The sequence below is a fragment of the Hyaena hyaena genome, unplaced genomic scaffold, assembly GCF_003009895.1.
Source record: "Hyaena hyaena isolate Hyena2069 unplaced genomic scaffold, ASM300989v1 scaffold_184, whole genome shotgun sequence".
In the NCBI taxonomy this organism is placed as follows: domain Eukaryota; kingdom Metazoa; phylum Chordata; class Mammalia; order Carnivora; family Hyaenidae; genus Hyaena; species Hyaena hyaena.
In genome coordinates, this window is record NW_024080817.1 from 89,835 (window position 1) to 117,263 (window position 27,429).

Here is a 27,429-nt window from a genome sequence, read left to right on the forward strand (position 1 = left end):
CTTTTCTGGTACCAATTATTCTTGGATAATGAGGACTTTTTGTACTTTATGCTGACAGAGCAGAGGCTAAATGGGGTTACCAAGGCTAGATCGCTAGCTCATCCTCAGCCTAGCTTCAATAAAAAAGAAACTCTTCAAAGGACCACAAAGTCAAATGCAAGTGAGCTGAAGCACTTTTTACCTCACTTCACATCCAAGGTTTATCTCTTCATGCCCAGCTTGGCGGAAGGCCTAGCGGCCCATCAGAAAGAGGTTCATACGGACCATCCAACATTTTGCAGAGACTCAACGAAGTCCCTGTTCTCCAGAGGCCAAACCCAGGACTCTTCACTTAGAAAGACATTTTCCTCGGAAAATTCTTCTAACTAGATAATTAGAAGCATAAGGAGGGGCACCTGGCTGGCTCAGTCAGAGAAGTGTGCCACTCTCGATCTTGGGGTTGTGAATTCGAGCCCCATGTTGGGTATAGAGATTACTTAAATAAATAAAACTTATAAAAAAGAAATGCATGGAAAGTGGCCAATGCTAAGGATTAATGTTTATTGATTTGGATAATTTACTTGGGGGAAATCCCAACGAAACTGAGCAAATGACTCTTAAAAAGAATAAAGTTACAGTTAGATAGATACATAGTAACCCCAAAGTGGACAACTTTCCTATGGGCACGGATAGCCTGCTTCATAATCAAATTTCCCCTTCTTCTTGCTAAGGCTGCTAAGGTGAAACATGACTAATGTGTCCTCAGCACCTTTCCCTAAAGGTTATAGCAAAAAAGATATCATCCTTGTTTCTGCCGAACATGAACTGTTTGAGTTTCTTGATGAGGAGTCTGCTACTTTACAACTATTCAAAAGAGCCAAAAGTCTGTTCTTGTCAGAAGCTCTGTTCCATGTTAAAAAAAAAAAAAAAAACCCAAAACATTATTGTAGAGGGCACTTTGTCAATAGTCCTTAAAATAACATCCATTGAAAGGGATCCTTAATTCAGAAAACAAAGATTAAAAAAAAAAAGACCAGCCCATTCAGAGGTAGAGCGATACTAAATTGTCTCTATTCCCTACTGGAACACAAGTAATGCTAGCATTAAAACATCTAAAGATTAGCCTCCTCCATAATTTAGATGTTGGTTTGCCAACAGCCCATTGCCTTCTTCTACAGGCAGTCTGTCACCCTTGACTCCACTCCTTCCTAAGCACACGGTTCATTGGGACATCCACTAGAAGAAGGACAGAATAATTTAATATGAAGTAAAGCTTGAATTCGTCAATTTCAATGCTTGTTGGCATCTCTTACTAAAAGAGCTGAATCTAAAGTGTTAATAGGTTTGAGGCTGTTTTTTTAATGTCCTTCAACTATACAGTTCAACCATTCCTGGTGAATTTCCCTTTTGTATCTTTTTTTTTTATTGATGTCTTTCCTCCCTGTACCGTGTTAAGAAATGAATGTGTCATTAACCATTTTTTTCAAAAATCAAATCAGATCTAACTTTGAGAGGAAAGCTAATAGAAGTCATTATTAGAATTCGATTCTCTGTTTCCCACTATCTTCCCCCCACTGCCAGCCGGGATCTTCTGAGGGCTTCTGAGGTCTTAGAACAAACGAGAACATGTGGGAAACTCCACTGCTGTGAGTCCCATCCTGGCCACCTCCTATATTACAGATGTCTACGACTCTCTAGGCCTTGGGAATTGCTCCACAGTTCTGGTGCCACCGTAGGGCAAAGGGCTCAGTGCCCATGCACCTGTTGCCAGAATCTCTCCCGGCAAGCTCCTCTGAGGTTCTGTGCTCTCCCTCAATCTCTTGATTAACTACGAGTTAAGATCTAAGTAACATTTCTGTACCCTCCCTCAGATTCCTGATGAACTAAGAGTTAAGATCTAACTACCATTTCCTGTTTTAAATTGTGCATTCTCTTGTCTCTTATCTTCTCCTTCACTCCCGAACCAGATACCTATCTCTCTTCCCTCTGTCAAAATTTCTTCATTTTTTATTTTCAGAAACAAACCCCAGCAAGGGAGGCTGTCTTGGCAGTTTCCACCTACCTTTGAAACATAAACTTCCCTGACAAGGAAAATCCCAAAGTTCATGTCTCTTCTTGGAAAAGGATAAAGAGAAAACCAGGAAGAGACAAGGATATCTCAATAATTATCTTTTTATGATGTGGCTTATACTTAGATAAACAATAAGGAACATAAAAATGCAAACCAAAAGCAGTAACCTGAGGAATGAAGGGTATGAAATGGAGCTGGGAAGAGTTGTTGACAGTCATTAAAAACTAAATTGTTTTGATTTAACCTGACCTCAGATTTCTGATGTTAACATGACGCCGAATTGTTCTCACTCATTCAAGAAAAAATCTCCACCTTTGATACTGAAGTTTTGACCATGAAATTCAAGTCTAGCAACATTCAGTGTCCCTCCAAGGGTGGGCATACAGACCAAATGTCTTGTCAGAAGCACCGAGTGCAGATTCTTGGGCCTTCTCCAAGACTACTTCTCCCTGAAATATTGATGACTTTTATGCCTGTAGCACAGCGCGAGGGCAACACATGGCCTAGTCACAGCCAAATATTCTTTCTGTCACTGGCCAGGTAAAAATGTCCAACCCAGGACTTCTATCCTATACTCAGGCCTATAACATCCCTTCTTTCTTGTTCTTTTGATATCGAGGGACTGGCCTGTGCCCCTTCCTGGGGAGGGCAGTAAGGACTTGGTGAGTTGCTTCCCTGATTGGCTTCTCCCTGGTCCCAAGTTGCCTTTCTTTTTTTTTTTTTTTATGCTTATTTTATTTATTTTGAGAGAGAGAGAGAGAGAGAGCACGCACAAATGAGCAGGGGAAGGGCAGAGAGAGAGAATCCGAAGTAGGTCCCATAAGGCCAGCTCAGAGCCCATTACGGGCTCAATCTCATGAAATGTGAGATCATGACCTGAGCTGAAATCCAGAGTCAGATGCTTAACTGCCTCAGCCACCCAGGCGTCCCGCACCCCAACCCGGCCAAACGGCCTTTCTGCAGCTTGGTTACTGCCACAAGCATCGCACTGTCATATCCATATTCATCTAATGGATAAGCCCTTGCATCCCAGAAAAGAAATCACAGTACATTATGCATAGAATCCTTACCTTGGAAGGTGTAGCCCAGCTTGTCTAATTCACTTTGGGCTGCGCACTAGGTGAACCTCGTCTCCGGCGCCTCATCGGGAGGTACCACAGTTCTTTGTCTTCAACATTCCCTTGGCTTTTGAGAGCTCGCCTAGACCCTGCACCCCATTTCTCAATGGCTCAGCTACATTTTGATATTGATGGTTATTTTTATTTAGTGGTAGAGACTCCTATACCAACGCTTGGAAATTCTGGACAAAGCATTTGAGATCAAGTGGGTTATAACTAGGGCACCCTTGCAAATCATCAGCTTGGACCCCTGTTGAGAGTGACACGGGGTCATGCTGGGACAGCAGTGAAGCAGAACCACCCTCGGCAAACCAAAGCCATGTTCACCTTAGGGACAAAGGCACTCTGGGAAGTGCTACAGTGGCGTTTCGCCTCTCTCCCTCCTTCCCTTCCTCCCTCCCTCCCTCCCTTCCTGTCTTCCTCCCTGCCTTCCTTCTCTCTTTCTTTCCTTCCTTTGTTTTCTCCTTCCTTCCTTCCTTTTTTATAGGAGGTACTTCTTCCTTAAGCCTCCATTTCTGCTAACAGTAGAAAAAACTCAATTTTACCATTTAAGAAGAACTTGATTCAGATTTAACATAACTCATTAGTACCCCCTGGGTTATGGATGTAGCAACAGGAACAGAGAATAAGTAATTTGCCTGTGGTCACCCAAGAAATGAGGAACAGAGCCCAGGATCTGAGTCCACGCAGCCTGATATGACAGTCTATACTTTGGACCACTATGCTGGGAGAAGGTTGGGGGGTAGGCTGACAAAATACAATTATTCAACAAAGTTTCTCTTCTAAATAAATTAGTTAGGTATAAAAGAGTCTTTTGACATGAACACAAACTGTGACACTCAATACTTGGGAGAGGTCAGTCACTTTACTCTGTTAACCTCGCTCTTTATTAAAAAGCAGCATCTACTATTATTAATCGGTTGCTATTTGATAATTAGTTGATAATTAAATCAATAGCAACTAACTTTATTGAGTTGCTGCTTATAAATCCACTGATATGATAATATAATAAATAAATGTGATTTCTTCAGAGTTAGGTTATGTTTATCTCTGGTGTCTTCTCTTTTTATGATTTTAATAGGATATTAAATATTGGACTATTTTTACTGCCTTAAGTATATATTTTTTAAATGAAAAGTTTCCTGGAGCACTTGTGGTTTTTCTTTTCCTTTTTTCTTTCCTTAATGAAGCAAATATTTATTCCAGATACAGAGAAATTAGTCACTGTGCCCTAGATATTCCCTTATCTTTACATCTCTCATTTAATCTTGTACTAATTCCAAAGAACAATTGTGCAATTTCTCGATCTTCTGAAATGCACCCCATTCATTTCCTGAGGCCTTTGGAAACTCTCTCCATAATGCTCCCCTCCTTGAGCTTCTATATTTAAAAACTCTTCTTTATCTTATTTTCCAGTTATTGGGTGAGTTTTAGTTCTATTTTTCTCTCTGTCCCCCCCCCCCCCCCCCACACACACACAGCTTGGATTGTTTTGATGATTCCGTTTCTGGGCTTCACGTGTATAGTTGCCAAATTTTTGCTGCTATTGACCATAAAATCCTGCCCAGTCATAGGACTGTGAAGAAGCAGATGCGAAATGGCACTGACTGCTGCCCAGCTGTGTGGTACCCGAGCCAGAGTGCAAGTGCACGCTTTTTCTTCGACATTTCTTAGGTTCCGGAGCCGTTCAATATACATGATCGATGTAACCACCCAACTAACTGTCTATTGATAACCATCTACAGCCTCTTACTTGGTTAAATAAAGTTAGCTTCCTTTTCATTTTGATCCAGCTTCTGCATGGCTACTGCCTAGAGAACGTTATTTCTCCTTTTTCCATTGGTTTTCAAATAATTGTTATCCTAACCCCGGAGGTCCAGTAAAGCCATATTGGCATTGGCGTTTTAGGTACATGGGGGATAGGTACATTTAAGTATAGAGCTATACAGGTATTGCTCTCCCTTTAAAAATAAGCCGCATTGGCTTGCTGAGGCTTGGCTGGAGTTTAGAGACCCAGAATCTGGGCAGGCAAAAGAAGCAGCAGCATTATATGAAAGGGAGAGAGAGAGAGAGAGAGAGAGAGAAGGCAGCATCCTGAGCAGGAAACCAAAATAAAAGTCTTCTCTTTTGTCCAATAGAGTTAACAATCCACAGGGGTCAAACAGAATCGATTGGGTAGGTAGTGGAGTGAAAAGCAGAATATTCGTAGCTAACACATTCGTTTGTTTGCTCACGGGGTTCTCCGAGTCTCACCTCCAGGAAGGGACAGAGCTGGAATCTGACCCATGTGGTGGGACCTGAAATCCTGTACACACCATCTCTGTGCTTCGCTCCTTCTGGTTTACAGTCTGAGAAGTCATTACCTATCTGAGGTCACCCACGGAGGTCACCCACCTCCACACTTGCAGATACTCTCCTCAGATTGGCAAGGAGACGCAGAGGACTTCTCCTGAGCTGCTGAAGTAGACGTTTACCGGGTGTCCACAGAGTGGGCTAGCCAGCCCAAGCTGTACACGGCACCAGCGAGGGTGATTTTTTTCAGGTCATTGGTGCTTTTGCTCAACATCGTGACCCTTCTAGGCATTCCTTTTACTCCTTGTGGTTCCATATCTTCTACTTTGAGTAGATAGGTTATTTTCTTTCTGGCTGCTTCTTTTCCTAGCTTTTTTGTTCATTTGTTTTTGTCCCATTTACCACGAAATATAGGGGTTCCTAGTGACTTTTTCATGTGTTTGGGTCCCCTTTTGTGTGTTTTTGCGTTTAATGCCAAAGCTTCTCTTTTATCCCAAAGCTTGCATGTTTATATAGCTACATTTCTCCCCTTACCTTTTTTATGTTTTTTCCCTTGCCCTTTAAAAAATTAATTTTGCAAGTTTTATTTTTGATTATCTATTTTATTATTTGGAATTAATAGACTTGATTTTATTGAGCACTTTTAGGCTTACAAAAAGGATTCACAATGTGCATTTCAGATTCCTCCATGTCTTTTTGTGGTTTGATAGTTCATTTCTTTTTAGTGCTAAATAGTTTTCCCTTGGATGGATGTACCATAGTCTATCTATTCACCTCTGTTGAAGGCTGCCTTGCTTGTTGCTTCCAAGTTTGGCAAATAAGAATAAAGCTGCTGTAAACATTTATATACCGGGTTTTGTGTGGACATTTGTCTCTAGCTGGTTTGGGTAAATACGAAGGGCCACATTGCTGGATCATATGGTAAGAGAATGTTTAATCTGGCAAGAAACTAAAGCTGCCTGGCAAAGTGGCTGTACCAGGTGACGTTCCCACCAAGAGTGGATGAGTTTCTTCCTGTTGCTGCACCTTCTCACCAGGCATCTGGTAGGATCAGTTTCATGTATTGCAGTCAAATAGGTATGCGGAAATAGCCCATCATTTTTTTCATTTGCAATTTCCTAATGAGCATGATCTTGAGCTTATTTACCATCCATCTATCTTCTTTGGTGAGGTGTCTGTTCAGATTGTTTGCCCATTTTAAATTGAGCTCTTTTGTTTCCTTTTTGTTAAGTTTTAAGAGTTCTTTGTAGATAGCAGTCCCGTATCAGGTATATGTTTTACAAACATTTTCTTCCAGTAGGTGGCTTGTTCTTTCATTCTCTTAACAGTGTCTTTCACAGAGCAGAAACCCAACATAACAGTTTTTTTTTTTTTTTTTTTTCAGGGATCATGCGTTTGCTGCTGTATCTAGAAAGTCTTTGCAAAATGCAGGGTGACCTATATATTCTCCACGATATCTTCCAGAAGTTTTATAGTTTTTCATTTTATGCTTAGTTCTGTGATCTATGTTGAGTTAACTTTTGTGAAAAGAGTAGGGTCTCTTTCTAGAATCTTTCTTTCTTCTTTCTATTTTTTGCTTTTCTTTTCCTTTCCTTTCCTTTTTTCCTTTCCCCTTTCCTTTCCTTTCCTTTCCTATTCTTTCCTTTCCTCTTCTCTTCTTTTCTTTTCTTGAGGATATCCAGTTATTCCAGCACCATTTGTTGAAAAGACTCTCCTTTTCCATTAAATTGCCTTTACTCCTTTATTAGAGATCAGTTCACTTGATTTGTATAGGTCAGTCTTTGGAGTCTATATTCTATTTTGTTTTTCTATTTGTGTATTCTTTGCCAGTATGATACTATCTTAATTACTGTAGCTTTATAATAACTCTTGAAGTTGGATAGTATAAGTCCTTTGACTTAGTTCTTTTCCTTCACTATTGTGGTGTCTATTCTGGGTCTTTTGTCTCTCCATATAAAGTTTAGAACTTGTTTGTCTGTATTAAAAAATACAGATATTGCTCACATTTTGGTTAGGATTGCATTGAATATATAGATCAAGTTGGGAAGAATTGACATTCTGACAATATTAAATCTTCCTATCCATGTACATGGAATACCTCTCCACTTATTTAAATCATCTTTGATTTCTTTCATCAGAGGATTTTAGTTTTCCTCATATATATCTCCTACATATTTTTTTAGATTTATACCTAAGTGTTTCATTTGGGGGTGCTAATATAAGTGGTATTATGTTCTTAATTTCATACTCCAATTGTTCATTGCTGATATACAAGAAAGCAAGTAACTTTTGTATATTAACTTTGTATCTCGTGACCTTGCTATAATTGCTTATTGGATCCAGGAGATTTTTGTTATTGTTATTGCTGATTATTTGGGATTTTCTACATAGATAATCATGCTATCTGTGAATCAAGACAGTTTTACTTCTTCCTTCCCAATCTGTATACGTTTTATTTCCTTTTCTTGTCTTATCACAGTTAGGAATTTCAGCACAGTATTGAATAAGAGAAGTGAGAGATGTTATCCTTGCCTTGTTCCTGATATGAGGAGAGCATCTAGTTTCTCACAAGTATGACATTAACTGTAGGGTTTTTGTATGTTTTCTTTATCAAGTGACGAAGTTTCTTTCTACTCATAATTTGCTCAGTGTTTTTTTTTTAATGATAAATAGCCTTTAGATTTTGTCAAATGTGTTTTCTGAATCTATTGATCTGATCATATAATTTTTCTTCTTTAACTTGTGTTGTGATTGATTACATTAATTATTTTCAAATGTTAAACCAGCCCTGCATATCGGAAATAAATCCCACTTGGTCATGGTTTATAAATCACTTTATACATTATTAGGCTCAATTTGCTAATATTTTGTTCAGGATTTTTGCATCTGTGCTCATGAGATGATATTGGTCTGTAGTTTTCTTTCTTGTAATGTCTTTGTCTGGTTTTAGTATTAGGGTTCTGCTGGCCTCATAAAATGAGTGAGGAAGTATTCCCTCTATTTCTATTTTCTTCTGTGCCTCTGTTTACTTCTAGCTTTTTTTGTAAGCTTAGAAAGAGTCAGTAATCCTAGAGGTGCCTGGGTGGCTGAATTGGGTTAAGAATCCAACTCTTGATTTCAGCTTAACTCATGATCTCACAGTTTGTGAGTTCAAGCCCTGAGTCAGGCTCTGTGCTAACAGGGCAGAGCCTGCTTGGAATTCTTTCTCTCCTCTCTATCTGTCCCTCCCATATGTGTTCTCTCTCTCTCTCTCAAAATAAGTAAACATTAAGAAAAAGAATCAGTAATTCTGAACTCAGATGTATTAAACACAGGCTTGCCTCACTGCATATTTCAGATCATGTTTTAAGTAAGGGACAGCTATTTGCTTTTAATCATTTTGTGGCCTTAGGTTACAATACTGTGACGTTTTTTAGTAAAACTCCCATTCAAGCTAGAAATATCTTATTATCAGCAATAGTATAAAGCAAATGTTTTTGAAATTCATCCTTCCATTGGCAGTGATTCCCAAGATTAATTGTCAATAAATGTCTATTTGTTTGGCCTCATTATAAATCAAGCAAAGTAGCTTTCAGAAAAGTTCCCTTTACAGGGATAATATAGACAAAAAGACGTATATTCAGAAAATAAGCAGCCTTCTGTAAGGAAAATTCCTTTGAATAAAACTGCCTTCAAAATACTTTGCAACTGCAGCACAAAAGAGCTTCTGCAGGAAAAAACAAAAAACAAAACCCTGACTCTAATTCCAAGGCCAGTGACACCATGCTGTATATAATACAGTTCCTTTTGTGCAAAAAGTAAGAGCATGAGGGGAACAAAGGGAACATTTATGAGGGCCAACATGATCAATTTGAAGAAAATAGCAGTTAGGAACTGCAATCCAATTTTTTTTCTGTCTAGAAAAATCAATGAACCAAAAGCATCTAATAAATCGGTCAATTATACCCAGACGCCACAGCCTACAGAAGATGTAATATTAGGTTTTGCAAATCATTACTGTCTCACAGAGATTTTTATGACACTAAGTTCCACTGATTAAAATGTCAGTATAAAACATTGCCTTTCATTCAAATAGCTGGTGCAGACTCACCCTCTGTAATGATGGAATGTAATAATTAGATAGTGGGCAAAGCCCACATGTTCGCAAACAACAACAACAAAAATCAGACTGCTCAAAGAGAATGAAGGATCTGGTGCGGCACAATTGAGGCAGCCTCAGGCTTGGGTCCTCAGTGAAAACACCCAGGGCAACACCTGGGTCCCTCAGATGGCAGGTGGCCTGGGGTGTTTCCATGACGACCCCAAGGGCTTGGTTGGGGACTTCTCACTGGGATGGCCACATGAGGATTTCCCTTGAAGGGGAATTTTAAAAAATGTTTTTTAATTAAAAATGGTTTTAAGTTGTTATCCCTGGTTTTTAAAATTGGGGATCGTCTTTAAAGCCTTTGAGTTCTTTCCTCAGCCTCGTTGTCTAGGCCATGGCACGTTCCTCTTCATAGTCTGTACTTAGATCTTTTAGGATAGACCTGGACATAGACTTCCTGACTTCCCCGCAGGACTGGCTTAGTTTTCACTCACTGGTCACAAGGCCCGAAGAAGGTCTCGGGGCCCCAGTGAAAAGTTGCTTTTTTTCTTTTGTGGCGGAGGGGTGCTCCCAATTATGATGGACAAGGCAAAAATTGTTAAATAGGATTTACCCTGCCCCCTCCGGGACCTTATCCCTTTATTTGTGCTGTCTTTCCCTATTTTCCTTGTTTTCCTCAGCCCAGATGACCCGGAAACAAAAGGGAAATCTTTGTCTTCAGTCTCTTTCCTCATTCTAAGGGAAAATTCAGCTGAATATCTATAGGAGGACTAAATTCAATAAGGGGAGATGCTGAGCCCAATGCTTGACTCCAGGTTGTGAGCGACCCTCTATTCCAGATGGCGGGACTGAATGTGCCCTCCCAACCCCGCCGCCAAATTAGCAACGGATCTCTAAGGAAGTTTAAGGTAAACGACGTCATAAAAGTGGGCTTTTGATACAAAAAAGTATTAATTTCCTTATAAGCAGAGACACCAGGAGCACCTGGGTGACTCAGTCAGTTGAACTTCTGACTTTGGCTCAGATCACCATCTCCCGGTTCATGGGTTTGAGCCCCGCATCGGACTCTGTGCTGACAGCTCAGAGCTTGGAGCCTGCTTCAGATTCTGTGTCTCCCTCTCTCTCTGTTGCTCCCTGCTTGCACTCTGTCTCTGTCTCTGTCTCAAAAATAAAAATAAAGATTAAAAAAAAGAAGAAGAAGAGACGCAAGAGAGCTCTCTCATGCTCCCTCGCTCTTTTTCCTTCCCCTTCCCTCTATCTCTCCCTTCATCTCCCTCCCTCTTTCTCTCCCTCCCTCCATTTCCCTTCCTTTTTTTCCCCTCTCCCTCTCCCTCTTGTTTTCTTCCTCTCTCTGTCTGCATGCATGAGGACATAGCAAGAGGGCAGTGATCTACAAGCCAGGAAGAGAGCTCTCTCATCAGAAACCGCATCAACTAGAACCGTGGTCTTGAACTTGTTGCCTCCAGATTCATGAGAAAATGAATTTCTGTGGCTTATGCCACCCAGCTGAAGGTGTTTTGTTATGGCAGTGCCACAGACTAATATAACAGCATAACATTCCCTCAGAGAGGGAGATAGTCTTCACATAAGATTCTTTCTGTCAGACACAGATGGTATCAGCCTTGGCCGTCCTAGAAGCCTGTAATAAAAAACAAAAAACCACCGTATCGCTGTTCTTCATGTTTGGAGTAATGGTATTTTCTCCCATACATACAGATGTTTCTGGAAATCCTGAGGTAAGACAGCATTTTTAATGTGACTTCTGGGTAATGACTTCCCTTGCGTCTGCTTAGCTTATGTTGCTCAAGCCTTTGACACAACTGTTGGACACACTGAGCATTGTCATAACATCTTACAGATGGGACACAGATGGTCAGCAACTTTCATCAAGGCTCAGCAACTGGTGGGTAATCAGGAAAGAAACCACAGGGGTCGGGAATTGAACTCTGCCTTTCTGCTTGATCTTTGGGTGCTACTTTTGGCAGCAGAGTGTATTTTGATGTCTTTACCCCCATCAAAGTCTGTGGTCCTCCCTGCCACTCCTTGCCACCTCATTTGTTTGTCTACAGCCTGTGCTGTGGTTGTGATCGAATGGACTCTTCCCATTAGGAGCAACTTAGTGGGGGACGAGGGGGAGGGAGGCCGGCAGTTCATGCAGGTTGTATAAGGACAGAGAGACTTGACTTTGATTTGTTCTTTTTTTTTTTTTTTTTTTTACAATGGTTAGTGATATCTTGTTTGACTTATTCTTCTTTTTAAATTTTTTTAATGGTTTCTTTATTTTTGAGAGAAAGATAGAGACAGAGTTGGGGGGGGACAGAGAGAGAGGGAGACACAGAATTCAAAGCGGACTCCAGGCTCAAGCTGTCAGCACAGGGCCCAATGCGGGGTTCAAACTCATGAACTGCAAAATCATGACCTGAGCTGCAGTTGGACACTTAACTGACTGAGCCACCCAGGTGCCCCCGGGGTCATTCTTATTTTAGGGCTCTGGTTGTTACTGTTTACTGAGAATATTCTTTTTGCCCATTTTTTTTTTTTTTGGTCTCTGCTGTTTTCCATCCTCCAAATGAACATTCTCAAAAGAGACCTTTAGCCCAAATACATTTTGAGTATATTAGCTATTGTTTATGAAGTACAATATGTTGAAATCTAATTACTTGTGTTGTGAAAGTCTATTAACAAGGATGCTATTCTAGTTATTCATGAAAAAATAAATTTCCAGGTGTATCTGGGTGGCTCAGTGGATTAGGCATCTGAATCTGGGTTTTGGCCCAGGTCATGATCTCATGGCCCAGTTTCATGGGTTGGAGACCAGCAACGGGCTCTGTGCTGGCAGCGTGGAGCCTGCTTGGGATTTTTCTCTCACTCTTACTCTTGCTCTCTGCCCCTCCCCCACCCCCACCATCTCTGTCTCTCTCACAATAAATAAATAAGCTTTAAAAATGTTTTTAAAAATTTCCAAGGAGCTTGAGCTTCATCCTCCTCCGTGACTTTTCAAATGGTAAGTGAATAAACACAATAGGTATCTTCTTGAGGATTACAGCATTAGGTTTCGTGTAATGGAAACACTGAGCGGAGGCCCCTCCCGCTTCCTTTCCAGCAATCCAGTCAATCAACTTACTGATAGGTAAACAGTTAATAATTGGTGCTCCGGAGTTGTTTGCCAATTCCTATGGTGTAAACATCACCCCACGACCTATTTCAAGCCGCCAACACAGCGTCACTAAATGTGGTGGTGGGAATATATGAGTACAATTAGCTTTCAGGCTCCTGCGTGGTATGGATATCAGGTTTAACTATTTCATTAAGGAGACTTAACACTTTGCACCTCATCTTTGATCAGACACCTGTCCCTAGGGGTTCCTGGTCTCTCTCTCTTTTTTTTTTTTAATGTTTTTTATTTATTTCTAGGAGAGAGAGAGAGAGAGACAGCGTGAGCAGGGGAGGGTCAGAGAGAGAGGGAGTGACAGACTCTGAAACAGGCTCCAGGCTCTGAGCTAGCAGTCAGCACAGAGCCCGACGCGGGGCTCGAACCCACGAACCCCGAGATCATGACCTAAACGAAAGTCGGACGCTTAACCGACTAAGCCACCCAGGCGCCCCCCTGGTCTCTTAAATAAGGTTTGGTTACCTGACCCCGAATCTCTGAGGCGTGCGCAAGCTTGCCAAACATGATGGAAAAAATATCACAAGGCTTTTAAAACGCAACAAAGCCTGACAATCTTCCTGCATCCTTTTCCCCGTAGGACACACCCTTTATCTCTTTAGTTCGAAAACAGTATTTCGCTAGACAGAACCATTTTCTGCACATTTATCTGATCCAATGTATTCGTTAAGCGCGAATGAATACAGTTTTCTGCCTCAGTGGAAGACGGAATTACATCATAAAAGAGTGATACAGAGCCAGTTTGGTTTATACAAAATTGAAAAAAAAGAGAGAGAGAGCAAGAGAGACTTTGAGCTGCCAGTGAGAGAAGGATTTACTGACTGTGCCTCACACGTAGCATGTCCAGTGGTCGCAGACGTGGCAGGTGGAGCACTCTTCTCGCCAGGGCAGCTCTGTGCTGTGGTTTCAGGGAGTGCTGCAGCTCTGAATCCTCATGCCCACCTCCCCAGCATTCCCAGAAGTTCTGATGGCTGCCCAGCAGCCTTTGAATAAAGTCCTTTGCTGCTAAGTTGAACAAAGTTGGCTTTTTGCCGGTGACTAAGAGCTAAGACCCAACTGCTGGGTTCAAATCCCAGGCGTCCTACCTGCTAGCCTGTGTCTTTAAGCAGATTTCTCTCCCTGATTCAGGCTCCTCATCTGTAAACGTGCCATACCTCTCATGGAGTTATTACGAGGCTCAAGTGAGTTATTACACACAAAGCCTTCAGAGTAGAGCCTCGCACACGGGAAGCCCTCAAGAACTGTTAGCTATTATGATCACGCTGGATATATTCTAGCAAGAATTGGTTGACGTCAGCCAACTCCAAATACAAAGGAGAGACAACCAGCCATTAAACTGTTGCATTTTATGGTACATATTTTGGATTTTCTCAAACATAAGAAATTTCTTTATAGTAAAATAGCTTCAAACTTGGTACAGAACAGAGTGTGTATTTAGTTTTTCCGTGGTGATCAGCAGTTTAGAGAGTGATCACTCTTTAAATCCAGCATCTGTTAATGTTTAAACCAATTCATAGTTGTCCTCGGAGCACATGATTTTGGACACAGACAACAACAAACTAGAGTGCCAAAATGGGCTCACTAGCTGGTTTGCATAAAATGCAATGATTTGAACAAAATCTCAGTATGAGCTGTGTATGTTTGTGTCCGTGTTAACAGAAACTTTTATTATTATTCTCCATAATTCCTCTAAATATTTGCCTTTTCAAATTCTGGAATGACAATGTTAATTTTAAGGTTACATTCTTGTTTCCTTCTTGGCAAATTTCATTGTTTTGCTTTAAGTGTTCTAATTTTTTTTTTTTTTTAATGTTTCCGACATTTCCAGCACATGGGCAATTTGAAAGAACTCTGGCTTTTTCCTTTTTTAATTTCTGTTCATTTTGATTAAAAAAAATAGGAAGAGGAGTCCTCTGCATTTTCCAAAGTATATTTTACAGTTCTCAAGTTGGCTGCTTGCTTTTCAAGGGACAATTCATTTATTCATTCAACCAGAGCTGTTATCTGGACTTGAGTCGGGCTGGGCTAGATGCCAAGGATGTCTTGATGAACAAGGCATGACCCCATCCCCAAAGAGTTGACAGATCGGTAGGAAGTGAGACAGAGAGACAGGCAGCTCTATACCCCTTGACCAAAGGTAAATTCATGGTGCTCTGAGAGCACAGCTGAGGGGCACCTAAGACGCAGGGGGTCAGGAAAAGATTCCCACAGGAAGTGGCATTTAGATGGGACATGCACACTAAACAAGTTAGTCCAGTGGATACTAGCATTCTTCTTTAACCTACTTGTGGAAGGATGTAAAATTAAACTACATAATGCTATGAACATAAGTTATGAGTCTTTTAAAAAAAGGCAGTCACAATTTTGGGGTGCCTGGGTGACTCAGTTGGTAAAGCATCTAGCTTCTGCTCAGGTCATGATCTCACAGCTTGTGAGTTCAAGCCCTGCGTCAGACCGTCAGGCTCTGTGCTGAGAGCTCAGAGCCTGAAGCCTGCTTCCGATTCTGTGTCTCCCTCTCTCTCTGACCCCCCCTACTTGTGCTCTGTCTCTCTTCCTCTCAAAAATAAATAAAACATTTAAAAATCAAAAAAATAAAAAAGACAATCACAATTCTTAATGTCCTATAAACATTTGATTTCTTTTGACAAGCAAGATATAAATACAGTAGATTGTATAGTAATCTTTATGTTTTAGTTTTCCTATGTGAGAAATAGATAGGTTCATTTTAGTCACATGGTTTCCTGGGAATAAATCAAATTCACTAAGAATGAAACAATATTTTGGTCACTTTATTTATTTATATTCAGAGAGAGAGAGAGGGAGGGAACAAGTAAGGGAGAGGCAGCGAGAGGGGGAGAGAGAGAATCCAGGCAGGCTCTGAGCTGTCAGTGCAGAGCCCAATGCACAGCTTGAACTTACAAATCGTGAGATCATGACCTGAGCAGAATTCAAGAGTCAGATGCTGAACAGACAGAGCCACCCAGGCACCCCAAGAATGAAACAGAGATTTTGAAGCCCAATCGCTATAATAAACTACAAAGCAGTTTCTTTAACTCACATTGAAAATTTATACATAAAACATACTGTTTTTTAACTTTAAAAAATTAGGTGTAACAACTATTTTCTATTTTTGCTCAAGACACTCCTGCTGTGTACGCAGGTGGCTATTTGAAAGAATAACATCCACAAGGACATGTTGCATCTGTATCTTATATATTGTTTCTGACACATAGAATACAAAAATACATCGCATTGTGTTTTTTTGAGTCTAACATACTGAAACATTGATATATCAAGATTGTCAACTCTTACCCATCTCGCCTCTCTCTCGTTTCCAGTGCTTCACCAGCTAAGCCCAGCCTAGGTCAGATCTCTCACTTGCAAATTGTTGAAAATATTCTTTCCTTCAGGTTGGCTCTCAACACTTTCTCACAGCCACAGACCTCCAAAGACACTGAGTACTGCTCAGTCCCCCTTACTCAGTTTCCCGGGTAAGTTGATCATTCTCCTCCATGATGGCTATTTTCAATCTCCCTTCTGCCTAACCATCTCGTGCCCTCTTTCCCTTCTCAGCTGATGACCTTGCCTTATTTTTCACTGAAGTGACAGAAATCTAGCAGAAACAAATCTCACAATCATAAATGCAAGTGTGAGAAAATACATTTAGTTTTCTATAACCGAGTGGAGCTTTACCTCTCTCATTCCACAGATGGCAGAAAACTGAATTCCAGGTTCCTCAGCCTCTTCAGGATTTTCTCAGTATCTTCAAACTCCGTCCATCCAGGGCTATTGTCTTCTCTTTATTCTTCCCAGGGTGGCATTAAAGATGCAGGGGGTTTACATTGTGTAATCAGGAAGAGATATATATTCCAGCTCTGAATACTGAAAGGTCTGGGAAAAATGACCATCCAGCAATTTTGATCCAAAAACAGTGTTTCTCACTAAAAGATACCAGGGCTTCTAAACTCAAGACTACAGAGTTTTTACTTCATCTTTTTAATATGAAATTTGTTCCTCCTGTCCCCCACACCATACATCCTGCTTCTCAAGGATGCTAGAAATGATCTCACATAATCCCTCATTTGATTTATCCTAAACTACACATAAGGCAATTTCAGATTAACAATATGAGTATTTTTACCAACAGGATTTTGAAAGTACTTTAAAAAATATTTTCACAAGAGCTCTTCCTGCTTTAAATTTTTTTTTAATTTTTAAAAATTGTTGAATGTTTACCTATTTTTGAGAAAGAGAGAGACAGGGTGTGAGTGGACAAGGGGCACAGAGACAGGGAGACACAGAATCTGAAACAGCTCCAGGCTCTGAGCTGTCAGCACAAAGTCGGACAAAAGGCTTGGTCGGACCTAAGAGCCGTGAGATCATGACCTGAGCCAAAGTAGAATGCTCAGCCAGCTGAGTCACCCCCTGCTTTTTTTTTTTTTTAAATAGCTGTACTATTTCTATATTGTCAGACCATATAATTACGACATACTTTCCCCTTCCCTTCCTATATCTCAATTAGTGTTAACTTGTTATACAAGCATATATTTAGAGCTTACCACCAGTTTTTATGTTATGGTCTTTCCTATAATTTTGGTTATCTGAATACATTTTTTAGTTTCTTAAGAAATTACTCATAGAAACAGTATTTTCCAAATTCTGGAGTTTTGATTGAGTGTGTCTTTAGCCTTTAATGTTTGAAAACCATTTTAGCTGGATATGAAATCCTTGGCTCCCATGTTCTTTCCTGGAACATTCTAAATGTGTTATTCCACTTTTCTTCTAGCATAAAAGCACTGCTGTCAAAGATTTCGAGGACAATGTGATTTCACTTCCTTCATGTAAGTGACCTAGTCTTTTGCTGGGTGCCCAAAAGATTTTTTTAATCCAATAATTTTATTAGATTATATTTTAATATTCGTCATTCTGAGTTGTGTTTTCCCAGGATTGCACTCTATCTTTTCAAAATGTAGTATCGATGTTATTATGATTGCTCTTTAGTATAAGAAAGTCTTTTTTCTTTTCTTTCTTTTTTTTTTTTGTGCTTCTTGTTATTTATCCTATTCCTTGACTTGGTTTTTGTCTTCAGAGCCTCCTGTTGTGAGCATATAGGGTCTTCTTTGCCTGCCTTCTATCTTTGTCGTTTTCTTTCTAACCTTCTTTAACTTTTTATAATTTAATATTTTGGAATTAAAGGCTTTCTCTTTTTAATCTTTAATTTTTCTTAAAACATTATATTTTCTATTTATCCATTCTATGTTTCTTCTGGCTTAGATTTTATTTCCAAAAAATTATTTTGTTTCTGTCATTCTTCCCTTAGCTCCCCATTTCGGAGTTTTTCTCTTGACCTATTCTATCCTCTCTGATGTATCATTTTCTTAATGTGTTTCATATTGTTTTGAAATATTGGCTTGTGTTTTTCATCTCTTTGGGAACATGTCTTTCTGGCTTGCTTTTTAGGAACGTTACCTTGCATTTCCTTTTCTTTTCCCTTAAAATAACTTTGTACGGGATTTGAACTTAATCCCTTTATATTGCTCATTTTTATATGAAATTCATGTTCCTGAACTTTAGATTGCCAACTTCATGGTTCTAGAACTCCCTCTCCTCTTCTTTTGTGAGGTGTCTGAAAATACAATGGCTTGTTTTTAGAGGTTTCTTTTTTTTTTTTTTTAATGTTTTATTTATTTCTAGGAGAGAGAGAGAGAGACAGCGTGAGCAGGGGAGGGTCAGAGAGAGAGGGAGTCACAGACTGAAACAGGCTCCAGGCTCTGAGCCGGCAGTCAGCACAGAGCCCGACGCGGGGCTCGAACCCACGAACCGCGAGATCATGACCCAAGCGAAAGTCGGACACTCAACCGACTAAGCCACCCAGGCGCCCCTGTTTTTAGAGGTTTCTTAGCCCTGTTCCCTTTCCCTATTTTTATAGAGACTTTCCTTGTTCCTGTGACTTTCTTGACCATCCCCTGAATAGTTGTGTAGTTGTGATTGGATTGCCAAGCATTTCACCTCAGTGAGGGATGTGGTCCTGGAAGGGAGCTTTTGCTAGCTAATTTTGAAGGCTTATAGGTCCAGACTACCCCAGTGGCTTAAGACCTTCTCATTGACCTGCTGTGGTAGCGGGAAACCTCCCTCTAGTTTGAGCTGCTGTTCCCAAACTATCATGCAGAGCACTCAGGTAAGTACCTGTGGCTCTTCTGGAGTTCGTAGGTCTGTGTGTTACCCATTGCTTTCTCCTTCATAAACACTGAGGTCCTACAGGTTTTAAAGCTGTCAGGAACAAGCTCATCTATATTTTGGGGTTGATGAGGTTACTGTTTTACTTAGCGTTGCTGTAGATGTCATCTATGGACTTTTATTTTTGCTATTCTTATTTCTGGGTGCTCCTATGAGTGGATTTGGGAAGATTCAAACACAGTAGCCTCTTCTATAGCTATCCGCTCCAACTTCCTCCAGTGAAATCATTTAAAACTGTAACCAGGTGTGAGGAGTTATCCTACTACTTACAATCTTCTAAAGACTTTGTGTTGCATTTAGGCTAAATGGCAAAGTCCTCACCGTGACCAAAATGATCACGCATAACCTGGCCTCTGCTTGCCTCTCCTGTATACTCGTTTCCCCATGTTCTCTCCACTGCAAATTCACTGATCTTCTGTGTTCCTCAAAAATACCAAGGTTGTCCCCACCTTAGAGTTTCCTGCTTGCAGTCTTCTCTGTCTAGAAAATTCTTTACCCGGCTGTCCTCATGGCTGAATCATTCTCCTTCTTTAGCTCTCAGTACAATCGCCATGCCCTCAGGAGGGACTTCTATGAATACTGTTTCTAAATTATCACTCCTCTCTCCCGTTGTAGTCATTTGGGGTCCCATCATGCCATTCATTTCTTCATAGCATTTGTCCGATATTGTCTTATTTATTTGTTTGGGTGTTTATGTTCTTATCTTTGCATTGGTATTAATGTTTACTGTGGTATGTCTCTAAGAACCCTCTTTAGAAACCAAGGACTTAGTGCCGCAGTTACAGAAAGCACGTCCAGCAAACAGTGCTTCATTGTCAGTTCCCTTCAGGAAGTGACTTTCCAGTCCTTTAGCCTCCACTTCAAAAGGCCATCTCAGCTTCAGAGTCCCTGTGGCGTCAGCTCCATTGAGTCTCCATTGATACTACATCATCGCCATGTTGAGCTTGCCTCTGTCACCAGCCATCTCCCTTTGAGCACAATGGGAGCATGAATAGAATTGTGACAGTCATAAGAACAGGGCATCTGCATGAACCCAACAGTGTGACTTCCCACTTACTAAGTCTGGTCTAGCTACTGCTACAGCCAGTGGTAGCAGTAATGTACAAGTAACAGAAACTAACCCCAGTTCTCCAGTAAAACATTATCTTTAGGAAGGCCAGATATAACCTAAATCAGACATTTATGTGGGGCCATATTCCCACTGTTGTAATACATGGGTCCATGAATTGATGGTTAGAACTTTGTATTAGTAAAACATTGTTAAATTTTAATAGGAGTATATGTGTTTTCATAAAGAAGTGCTAAGTATGATTTCTTCAGAATCTTTGTATTGTATTCTAGGGGTGTAAAAATAGGAGTTAGCTTAACTAAAAGGAAAGAAGGGGACAGCTAGTTAGTAAACCAGAGTGTCTGTCTGTCTGTCTGTCTCTCTCTCTCTCTCCTTAATACCTTGAAACCAATTGTGATGAGAAATTGGAGCATGGGAAAATCAGATTGTAATAACTTATCAAAGTACAACTTATAAATTCTTAAATTGGATTCGTGCTTAGGAAAAATGGAAAGACACATGGGAAAGCTTGAAAATGTTTTGTACCAACCAACACACTACTCAGTTACTTAAACTTTAGAAACATCCTAGCAAGCACTTTTAATTTTTGAACCCCTGTATATTTCAGTGGAAATTAAATTTGTCAGCTTTTAAATAATTCAAACATCATTCATCAAAATACAGCTTTGTAAGATTTAGTTCACATCCAAAGAGAAATCCATTTTATAAGCAATTTGCTTTGAAAAACAGGGTGTTTTGAAAAACAGGCTCCACATTTCAAGGAGCCTAAATCTGGAAGGCTCTTTTGGGTCAAGTTTCCAGTTTGAAACCACAAAATTTAAATGGGTTAAAAACTTTGAGAAATGCCTGCTATTCCTGTTGATAATTTTCTAAACTTCTATTTGAAAGCACACATACAGTATATTCAAATAGGCTATGTAATTCAGAGTCATAAATCTTGGACACATACGGAAATAGAACCCAAACTGTGGGCCTGAAGGGTGTAGATTCAGAAACTCTCACTTGTCTAGGCATATGTAAAATGTTGCAGGGGTGGGACTTCCAGAGAGATATTGGCATGAAGACCCAAGGTGCATGATGGATGAAGGGAAAAGGAATCCATGCTTTAAGTCTGACTACTCCGTGGACCAAGACTTCTAAGACCCCTGAGCCCCCAAGGAAACCAAGGATATCCTTTTATCTCCTGCTCAATATGTCAGGTGGGAAAAGACTCATTCGGAATAAAAAGCATGGAGAAAACATTTCGGGTTGCCAAGGGGGCCTACTGGGCGTGTTTTGATATGATGTCATTGACAGTCTTATTCCCTTTTGGACTGAGCCAGAGTCCTGGATAGACTGGGATGTGGTGACCCCAACAGAGAGCAAGTGAATTAACCTGGCATTCCCAGTTTCCCTGTGAAATGGAAAGACACAGAACATTAGTGCTTTAAGCCTTTACGTAACCACACCACCAATAAGGACAAAACTTGTCTTGGAAGTGGGGCAGGAACATCCATTCATGGATCTTGTGCAGGTAACAATCAAGGTAGAACCAGACTCCTGATACATTTGGGGCATCTGACGATGCCAGCTACAGCCACCTTGGAAGTCATAAAGCCAGATGGCAAGCTGGCAGAAGATAGGAATTTATGAGAAACCAGGGAGAAGGAATTAGAAAGGACTGGGGTCCCTGGGAGATCACTGATTGCCTGAGAAACAAATAATGAAATGGAGGCAGACAAGACTCCTAAACCATAAAGAACTCTCCATTGCTCTTGTCATGAGATCTAATCTGTAATGTTTCTCAATGTGGTCTATGGACCACCTGCATTGGAATCAGCAGGGATACCTGTTGAAGTTGCAAATTCCCAATGTCTACTCTTTTTTATTGTAATTTTAGGATTCCCTTATTTATTTGTATAATGTTCTTTTATTACTTGTTATCCTCCACTTCTTTATAGAAAAACATTCAAAGCTTCATTTTTGTAACCAACTTTTTTTATTCTCTCTTTTACTACGGTGGAATGCACAGGGCATAACATTTATCATTTTAACTATCTTTTTATAGTTTTTTAGAGAGAGAGAGCACAAGTAGAGGAGAGGGGGGAGAGAGAGAGAGAGAGAGAGAGAGAGAGAGAGAATCTTAAGTGGGCTCCACACTCAGCACAGAGCCCAACATGGGGCTGGAACACACGTCCCTGGGATCATGACCTGAGCTGAACTCAAAAGTCAGGTGCTCAACCAACTGAGCCACCCAGGGGCCCCCATTTTGACTATTTTTAAGTGTTCAACCCAGTAGCATTAAGGACATTTACACTGTTGTGAAACCATCACCACAATTCAGTTCTAGAAACTTTTTATCATTCCAAACAAAAACTCTACTATACCCTTTAAAAAAACCTCCACATTCCTCACTCCTCTCACCCCTTGGTAACCTGTTTCACTTACTATCTCTGTGAATATGCTGAGGGCCACTCTTGACTCTGGTAGCTCAGATTCTCAGAGCGTGGGGTGGCAGAACTGACTCAGGAATCCACATTTTTAGAGCATATTTCCTAGGATATTTATATCTATATTGGACACTTAATAACCACCATGAAACAGTCACCTTACACATTCATTACTCTAGATTTTGATGATTTTTTTTTTAGTTTTCACTAAAATACCTTTGAAATAAAAACACCATTAATATCAGACACCTTGATACAAATGCACTTATCAGGTGATTTCCAACCAGAACAATTGAAATGAGAGCCCAGGCAAAAGCCAGCTGTGGAGAGGGAAGCTTGACTGTATGAACACTGACTCCCTAGCCAACCTGTGGGTCGCACAAGTAGAAAATGCCCACATAGACCTTCTTCTATGGTAAATAGTAATAAAGAGAAGAGGTTAGGAACAGAGGGAAAGTGAACATAGTCCGAGAGCAGGAGGTTAAATCACTAAAGCAGATTCAAGTTTGCTCCAGTGTTTTCTGGGATCAAAAACCACATAGCTGTGTCCTCAGAGACTTTCATTCTGAGCAATCCAGGAAGTCGTTTTTGATTTCATTCTTTCCTCAATGCTTCTCTTTTCCAGCTCCAACTTTCCTGGAAAGCTAGATTCCTTTTTTCCCCCTTACAGTGTAATATATATGTGGGGGCAAGAGGGTCACAAAACCTAACTCAATACTAACTCACATACTGAAAAAGTAAGATTTCTTTAACTGATCTGTAATTAATACAGCTATTCTCATAAACTCCCAATCACTGGCCAACAGTAAATAATAATAATAATTAATAATAATAATAATAATAAATGACTAACATGATTTAAAGATTAGTTCAATCTAATATTTTACATTGGCTCTCTATTAAATCAAATAATTATGTCTCTCACATGCACCTCCCCTCCCTTGCATCTCTCACATGCATCTCTCTCTAAGATAATGACAAAGATGAGGTGAAAAGGGAGACCAAGGGTCTTTGAGTCCTCCAGACCCTGGGGCAATGTCCTGTCCACTTGATTGCTGGGCACCCGGCTGCTCTCTGAAGCTGAGGTCTGCAGTTGTTGAACTCATAATGTATCCTTTTGGCTCAGGCTCCGTGCCTAGCACCACTCCCCATGCTGACTCAGCTTCACCTTGGCCTCAGCTGGCTGCACACTCCTATGTCTTTGCCAGGGTCTCCAGCCAGCCAGCTGAACAGGCAGTCCACTCCCAATCTTCATTGTGGGCACACTTTCCCATGGCTGGCCCACTAACTCTAACTCAACATCCTTATTATTCATTTAAAACCAAGGTCTGCCTCTTCCTGATCATGCCACATTTCATTATCATTTAAAAGTATAAATTCTAGAATGTGAAATTATCCCCCAATTTTAACACTTATTTAAATATATACTTTTCTTTTTTTTAAGTTTATTTATTTTGAGGGGGGGTGCAGAGAAAGAGGGAGAGACGGAATCCCAAGCAGGCTCTGTGCTTTTAGCTCAAAGCCCAACACAGAACTTGATCTCATGACTGTGAGTTCATGACCTGAGCTGAAATCAAGAGTTGGTCACTTAACCAACTGAGCCACCCAGCCTTAAAATATATACTTTTATGTCAATATTCAGAGTTAGTCATTAGCTATATACCTCTTCTTCACCCCCAAACCCTGAAATTCTGACCATGCTTTCCCTTTGTCCCTCCCCAATAAGATACCAAGTCCACTAGCTTATTCTGATTTGTGGTATACTAGGTCTGTCTAAAGTTGATATAGAAATCAAAACCTTAAAGGAGTAAACTTCATTGGTCAATTCACTCTAGTGGTACCAGGGACACTTCCTTATTTGCTTGAGAAATTTAACTGAAGGTAATGAGCAATATTCATTCCATAAATATTTATTGATTACCTGCCATGTGCTGACTATTGTGCTACATGATAGGAAATATAGCTCCTTACAAGATGGATAAGGTCTCTGATTTCACAGAGCTCATTTTGCTGTTTTCCCTCAATGGCAAATTGAGGCCATTGCTGTTGGCCCACCAAAGCAATCATGAAGGGGTTCCTGGAACACAGGAAGTTTTTGTTGCTAAAACTTATACAGTCTTGGGCCAGCTGGGATGGTTGGTAAGCCTATATCATATCACCAAAGATTTGTCCTTGGCTTTTGTTCATTTGGGAACAGCTCTCAGCATTTGATCTTTATTGAACAACCATCAAAAACAGGACAGTGAGTGAATTCCTGTCTTATGTCTCCTTATATGAGAAAAAAAAAAAAAAAAAGCCTTTCCAAAGCCACATGGCAGCATTCTTTTTTTATCTCACTGGCCAGGGTTGTGACATAAGCTTATGCCTATAGTGATAACCCTCAAAGGATATGAATTACTGTAATTGGCTGAGATTAATCAATATTTATCCCCTGGATTGGGAAGGGGCATAGAAAGCCTATATTTTATAAAATGTGGGCACATGCTAATTCTATGAGAAGGAAGGGGAGATGATGGCTTCTCTAGGAACAACCAAGGGCACTATTTGCAAAACATTAGGATAGACTTTTGTCGCTGTTGTTCATCCAGTAGGTTAAGCGTTTGTTAGATCTCCACAACCTAAGCATTTTCAGTATTGCTGTTTAAGTCTGTGTGGTTTGCTATTACATAGTTACACTTGTAAAATCCTAAGTATAATGACAAAGATTGTATAGAATTACTTCCTTTCCCCTCTTCAGAAAACTAGTAGAAAATAAGACAAAACTGTTGCAAACAACCATCACAAGGCATTTGGAGAATGACCAAAGGCAGACAACAAATAGAGGAGAGTCTTCTCCTGAAAAATTGCTACTGCATCAGCCTTGATCAACAAAACTGTGGGCTTCTTCCTTGAAGATGCTCCAATCTTTTCCCTTCTTCCAGCCTAAGTATTAAAGACCATTATCCAGTGGTGGTGAATTTGTTTGTCACAGGTGGTGAAAATCTGGTTGTTTCTTGCTGAAGGTGGCAGATTCCATGTGTGGTGGGGAGACAAAACTTGCAGTTTTACCAGTCAGAGTCTATTTCAGTAGAAGGCATGTGGTTACCAACTAGAAATTTAAATCTGAGAGTGGAAGTGAGAGTCAGAGAAGGCCTGGTTTTAAAACTCTCCACAAATCTCTAGATGATTGCTCAACTGCATAGGTAGAGGGGAGATCTCAGCGAGGGCAACATAAAGTGGGATCAAAGGAGATTTGGGAATTTGTTGTGCCTTTGAGAACTTTCCTGAAACTGTACACAGTCTGGGTGAAAAAGGACAGCAGATTTATGGGCTCAGAGTGGCTGAGTATAACCTTTACCAAATAACTATCTGACCACTAAACTATGCTGGCACAAGGAGACTTTATGGGACAAGGCTAAAATGAATAAATAAATCTGAACAAAGACACCACAGACTATATATCATGGTATAGACAATTCCCAGATTGAATATAGGTAAGTTACCACAACAAACAAAAAAACATTTTCGAAAAATAAAATAGAATATAGAATTGCTTCAGCATATTATCTATAATGTACAGTTTTCAATGAAAAAAATACTGGACATTTAGGAGCACCTGACTGGCTCCGTTGGTAGAGCATGTGACTCTTGATCTCGAGGTTGGAAGTTTGAGTACCACATTGGGTGTAGATATTACTTAAAAATAAGACCTTAAAAAAATACTGGACATTCAAAACAAACATTCAGGGTTTTTTCTAATGTCAGTGAAAACTTTATGTAGGCCAAGATGATATAATTTAATATAAAAAGACTTTAAAATAAATATTTTCAAAGAATTAAAGTAAAAATGCTAACTATAAGTAAAAAAAAAAAAAAGGAACTTTCAATAGAAAAATGGAAGCTATTAATGGACCACATAGGCATTCTGGAGCTGACAAAGTACAACAACTGAAATTAAAAATTCACTAGATGGATTCAACTTCAGATTTAAGGTGTAAGAAGAAAGAATCAAGGAATTTGACTACATATGAATGGATTATTGAATCAAAGCAACAACAACAAACAAAAAGAAGAAAGATGAATAGTTTCAGACATATATGGGGCAATACCAAATGTTCAGCATGTGTATAATTGGGGTCTATAAGTAAAGTAGAGAGAAAAATGGATAGAAAAAAAAACCTTGAAAAAACAATGACTCCAACATGTTGTAAAAAAATTTTAACTTACAGATCAAGAAGCTCAAAGAACACCAAGTTAGCTAAAAACAAAGAAAATCACACCAAGAAATATCATTATGAAAATGCATAGAGAAAATCTTGAAAGCAGCAAGAGAAAAATGATAGATCACATATAAGGAACAACAATATGAATAATGACTGACACTATGACTAAAATAGAAAGTAGAAAAACAGTACAGATAAATCAATGAAACTAAATGTCACTTCTTTGAAAAGAATGAGCAAAATTGATACAACTGTAGCTAAACTGATCAAGAGAAAAAGGACATAATAATTACCAATATCATGAGTGATAAAAGGTTATCATCCAAAAATCAATTACTATAATACGCCTCCAATAAAGTTAATTAATACAATATAATTCTAATAATAGTCTAATGAAGAAAATTCTCCACAGACATAGAGAAAGTATTTGGAAAATTTCAACACCCATTCATGATTAAACTTTTTTTACAGCAAAATAAGAATAGGTGAGAATTTTGTCAAACTAATAAATCACTTACAAAGAAATTACATGTGAATTATCTCACACGTAATTGTGAAAACTATTGTATTAAATGTCTTTTATTAAATGTTTATTTATTAAATGTTAGGTGAAACTAGGTGAGAATAGTTGAGAACTTTGTCAAACTAATAAATGACCAACAAAGAAATTACATGTGAGATAATCTCACATGTAATTGCGAAAAACATTGTATTAAATGTTTTTTGTTAAATGTTTAATCTATCAAACATTGTACCGAAAGTTCTAGCCAGTGAAATAA